The sequence below is a fragment of the Zosterops lateralis genome (genome assembly GCF_965231275.1).
Source record: "Zosterops lateralis genome assembly, chromosome: 4".
Taxonomy (NCBI): Eukaryota; Metazoa; Chordata; class Aves; order Passeriformes; family Zosteropidae; genus Zosterops; species Zosterops lateralis.
This window is the reverse complement of record NC_139765.1, coordinates 22,108,045-22,114,044: the sequence shown is the minus strand read 5'-3', so window position 1 is coordinate 22,114,044 and position 6,000 is coordinate 22,108,045.

Below are 6,000 nucleotides of genomic sequence, written 5' to 3'. Positions count from 1 at the left end.
TTGCAGTGCCTCATTCCCTCACAGTAAGGAATTTTTTCCTAATATCTAATCTAAACCTACTTTTTTCATCTTGAATCTATTCCCCCCATGTCACTATGAGCCCTTGCAAAAAGTTTCTCCCCATCTTTCATGGAGGCTCCCTTCAGGTACTGGAAGGATGCAATTAGCTCACCCTAGGCCTTCTCTATTCCAGGCTGACCAAACTCTATTCTCAGCCCTTCCTCATAGGAGAGGTGCTCCCTCCCTCGGATCATCCTGGGGACATCATTTCCTTTTTGCATTTCCTTCCTCCCTGTCAACGTGCACCATCTTGCACAGCAATCTGGATGTCCTGCAAGGCAGATCCTGTGGGTGTGCTGATAAATGTCCTTGGCCTCCCTGCCCAGTGCCCCCAGCTGGGATATGTACCATGCTCACCACTGTGGTGAGCTCCTTGGACACTGATCAGGCTTAATGGCTCCTGTGCTTTCATGTCAATGCAGCTTTCCAGGGCAGCTTTGTGTGCAATGCCTGACATGTTAATACTAGCAGGCACAATGTGCTTCAGAGAAGCGTCCATGACTTTTTCCCTCAGGCAGAAAATCTCTCTCCACAGAGGAAACCAGTTACCTGGCTTTGTTCTGGCAGCTGGAGGCTAATGGTGGCCAATATGTGCCATTCTTGTGGGTTTTGTTGTGATTTTGGTGATGTGGTTCATGTGGATCTCCTCTGAAGACATTTCTCTTAGATTTCAGGTTAGGGAACTGCCCCAGGAATGCTATGGGCTGTGTAATGGTTCCTGCTAAATCACCAGCCAAAATCATCAAAATGTTTTTTGAAAGTTTCTGGACTTAGGAGCATAGAGATGCTTTCTGTGGAGCTGGTGGGATGATCCCACAAGAAAAGACCTGCTGGTGCTCATGCTGCTCCAGCACCATGGAGCACTTCCAGCCACAGAGGCTCGCAGAGTGGCTTTTCCCACATCACCAGTGTTTTCCAGTACTTCTTCACATTAAGCTTTGCTCTGCAGGAGCTCAGAGGCTTCTAGAATCCTGTTGCTGGTAGCCAGCAACTGTTTTCAGAAAATGGATGGAAAATCTCATGCCCCAGTGGAGCCTGTTTTAGGCTTGGAGTGTTGAGGCTGAGCAGAGCCCAGCAGAAGTGATATTTTCCATGTGTGCCCATGGAGGGTAGTGATCAGGCTGCCACCTCTGAGTGATGAGCTGGGCAAGAGGGGCACTGTCTGTGCTGAGGCTGGTGCAGGGGTGCCCTCCCAGCACAGTAAAATGTGAGTGGGAGAAAAGGGGAGCAGAGCAGCAGCAAGAGCAGAGAAACCATCTCAGTCATGGTGCCTTTCTGATGGCACCACGTCTGGCACTCACACGGTGGGGACTTTGGGCTTACCCTCCATAAAGAAGATGAAATACCAGTCATGTGGAGAAAGAGGAGGAGGGGAAATACTGTGGAAAAGGGAATGTCCAGGAGAGTGAAACATTTCTGTTAGGAAAAGTGGAGCAAGGGGAATGAATGGCTCTAAGAGTTCCCAGGCAGGGAAGTGCCGTTTGCACAGAATCACTTTGGAGACTGGCACCAACTCTCCCTCATGTGGGCATTTCCCTCTGCTTTGTGTAGAGTCTGGTAGATGCTGGTCCTGCCAGCAGCTCTGAACCTCTATTGGCTTCATCCTAATGAGATGGTTCATAACTCCTGTATTAAATACCCATGTGAATTAGGCCAAGAGGGTGGCCTGAACTGCAGAGTCAGCACCTGGAATGGCCGGAATGGCACTTATCATTCACCAGGTGAGAGGCGCAACTCTGTCTGCAAAATGAAACACCTGAAAGCCCAACCCATGAAAAGGGAGCAGCAGATATGGAATCAATGACTTCCCACACTCAATCCTTGCAGGTCAGACTGGCCAGGACTTCACTTTCCCGCTTCTCTCTCACTTTGCTCAAGTCAGTCTTTTTATTTGTTTAAAAAACCAAACAAGTCAAAACTTATCACATTCCCATCTGAATTTCAGTCTGAACTGCTCCCCTGCCCAAATGATTCTCTCTCAGCCCAGACTATGCTCATGGATGAGACATTTGTATTACAAGCTTCTTGACACAAAAAGTCTGCCTGTTTTGTCTGTTCTATCTGCAGTCCCAGTTCTTTTCCTGACTTTTTGATCTGTGGTCCCAGTGTGTCCTTGTCTGTTTTTTGTTTATGATTTGGACCCTCTCTGCCCCAATAAGTAGGTGAGACCCTGTATGTCTTCCTGTGAGAGTCAGTGTACCTCTCTCAGCTCCATGAGCTACAGATCTACAAAAGCAGCAGATAAATACTGGCCTTTTGCTGAGGAGGATAATAAATCCAGAGTAATTTGGCCTTTGCTGTAAACTCATAGACAAGTCACAAAATTAGCACTGAAACATGGAGAAGGAGCATAAATTCATTTAGAGCAGAGTGAAATTCACCATGTGGAGTGAAATCTCTGCTGCAGTCAATGGAGAAGGAATAAAAGGACCACAGGCTAAGATAAGCAATTTCCAGACAGATGCTGCCACAGACCAGCTGGATATGACCAGCTGCGCCACAAACACTGAAGCACTTAGCAGGAGGAGGAAGATCAAAAAATAAAACTGTGATGTTTGAGGAATTCATAATTAAAAAGGCACCAGAGACAGGAGCCCTGCATGTGCACAGATCTTTGAGGGTAACGGAGCTTCATTTTTATTGTTGGTTTGATTTTGTTTAGAATAAGCACACCTTAAAGCTGTTTGTGAATGCTTAGAAAGTGATTATCAGCTTTTTGTCTTTGTGCATTGGCTAATCTTCTGAAAAGTCACCAAGTCAGCAGGTTGTTTTAAACAGTTTGACCTACTAAGACTGCAGCCATGTCTGGAGTATATTTTGGGGAGCATGTATAAGAGGATTAACAAAAATGATGAACTCATGAAGAATTCTGCTTATGGCTGTTAAATGCAAGCATGCAAATATAACCTTGGGAAGTCCTTTAGCCTCAAGTTGCTGTGATGGAATAGAGCTGTTCCTGCTTCTTACACTTTCTCTGGGCACATGCCACTAGTGCTGTTGGGGGAAGAGGCTAGATGAGATAGTTGTCCATGAATCCTGTGTATGTAAGATGCTTACAGGTGAGCCTTCCAGAGGTGCCCAGCCTTGGGATGTGTATATGCTACCCTAGACCCCAAAGAGCTGGAAGGGCTAGCCAGGCTGAGCATTTGGCAGGCATGCTGTGTTACACTAGTACCATTACCTAAGGAACCACTGGACCAGGACTCTCAGCAGAGGTGAAATCTTCCAGTATTTGTATTTTTTGTGTCAGTATTTTGCAGCCAGCAGCAATCCCCACCACTGTGGCTGTCTTACCAGGAGGACCCTGAGGTGGAGAGGGCAAAAGATTTGTTTGCAAGCACAGCAAAGGAAACAACAAGGAAGAGATGCAGAACAGAGACCCCACCCCAACTAAACGGTCAATGTTCTGTTCAGGCCGCCAGGCCACTGGTGCTCTGGTGCTATGCTTAGAGTGCTCACTGCTGCCCAGTGCTGATCTGCTTGAAAAAAAATATGATTATTTTGCCAGTTTTTTTTTTTTTTTTTTTTTTTTTTTTTTTTTTTTTTTTTTTCTCCAGAGGGAGCAGCTTTCCTGCAAGAGTTCCCAGTAAGACCAGGAGAGCACAGAAAGCACTACTGGATTAGGGGCTGCTTAAACTGGTGCTGCTTCTCAGAAGAGAAGTCCTGGTTGTTCCTCTCCTCCCTAAGGGTGCACTTGGCATTGGAATAATAATGCAAAATGAGACCTTGAACTTTGAAAAGGACCAACTGCAGCTGGAAGCGAGAACCTGCTGGAGCTCATTAAATGGCAAGCGTAAACATCAATAAAATGAGGGGTAGATCTTGGCTTCCCCACCCAGAAGCTCCATGCTTTGTGGATGAGAGGCCGTTTTGCAGGCAAAGAGAATGAAAACATGTCTTTTTTCTCTCTTTTCACCCCATGAAACTCAGGCAATGGGAAACCCTAATCTCTGTCTGCTGTTCCACTAGTTAGACAGTGTTGCCTAGGGTTTTGGAGGATGGCTCCATGGATGTTTCTTCCACAAAGGATGCCTGCCTAAGTAGCTCTGCCTCCTGCCCCCACCAGCATGCGTCAGCCCAGCTGTGTGACAAACCAGACCACAGAACTTACCTGGCTTCAAAATACACTCTCCAAAATATAAACACAGTTACTTCAAACTCAGACCAGTTCCTTAATCCAGCTCATTTGAAGCCCTCATAAAGAACTGCCCAGGCATCATGGGGTACATGTGCAACCTCATATTAAGTGCTGGTAGCTTGAGGGCCATTGCCTGCCCAGTGTGCTGAGAAGAAAATCTGCAGCTGTATCACCCAATTTTACCATGTAGTGATGGGCTCTCCCACTCTGTTTTTGAGAGGCTGAGAGTCCACAGATAAGCTGTGCACTGTGTGCTGAGGCCCAGTGCCTCCTCTTCCTCGAGGAGCAGCTCAGACAGGAGGAATAATTTATTGTTGCTGGCTCCCTTCAGACTCCCTTCAGAAGTCTCCCTTCAGACTCTGGGCATGGCTGTTGGTATGTCCCAAGGAAGGGAGGGCTGCTCACAGGGCACTTGTTTTCGCAGTGGCTCGGCTCTGTCATTGCTGAGACTGCTCTTGCTCTGGTCTTGGCTATGCTGCAGTTGATGCTGCCTTTGCAGGCACATGAGTACTGCTCCAGCAGCACCCAGGAACTTTGCAAGGCACCACCCATATGCCCAAGGCACTGGGAAGAGGAGAATTAGGACATTTCCACATAAGGTATGGAGTGGGGAGCAGTCACCCCTTCCAGCTGCCTGGATTTCATTTAACATGACCACTAAATCCCAGCCTCAGCCACATTGTAAATGTTTCTGTGGAAGCTTCCTGTGGGTAGCTCTGAGCTGCAGAGGGGTGGCAGGCAGACACCCAATACTGAATGCAGGCTGATTGCTTGACCTTTTTTCCCCGAATGTGTTTTTGTGGCCCTGCCTTTCTCAGTTGTCCTTCAGCAGGCTCTAGTTACAATATTTTATTGATGATGAGGGATGAGGGAGGGATTCCTCTCTTGCTTTAGTGTTTCAAAGGGTAATACATGAATCCTTGAGTACCAGTATGGTGTTATGATGTCTGTTCACCTGAAGAGACTGCTGCATACCACATTTCCCACTGACTCCTGGAGATCTCCAGGGTTGCACTGGCATAGCCCTGTGTTCTTACCTCTAAAAATTTTTTTATCCTTTTGCTCCTGGGTGGGTGAGGCTTTAAAATCTACCTATAGTTCTCTAATCATACTCTTCCTTTCTTAAAGTGCACTCACAGTTTCCCACACAAAATCCTTAGTCCTTTTGTGCTCTGCATTCAGTTCTTTAGAGAAGGTTTGCATCCCCAGAGAGAGCTGCTGCAGCCTTGGAGACAGCCTTGGTTTCTACATTGTAGCCTAAATATTCTTGTCCTGGATTGCCCTTCTGCATTTTCTCCCACTGAATGCAAGCCATGGTCTGCAAGAAGTGTCTTGTTTAGCCAAGATAAACATTTTCCCCAGGTGCTGTGCAGAGTAACACATTGTGAAATGCCTCAATAATTGCACAGGAGCTGTGGGTCATGCCTGTATTATGTCTGATAGTCACCAAAGGCTGGATCCTGTGAGCACCGAAGCGAAAGTAAAGCTACCTCTGACTTTATGGCACAGGGCATGATCCCTGAGAGAATTCATGCTGAGATACTGGTAAGTGCATAGCACAGCTCTGCAAATTCACAGCCCAAATCTTGTCCTGATGCTGAAATCTGCTGCTCCTAGTCCTTCCTCCTCCTTTTAAGCAAGCAGGTCAGGTCACCTCTCAGCTGCTGAAATCCATCAGTGTACAGGAGCCCTGCCTGGAGGCATTGCTAAGAACAGTGTCCAAGAACAAGGGGAAGAGAAGAGTGAGCTTGGAAGGGATTTGGCCACTGCCATCATCATTTAGGCTCCATCTCATTTCCTAC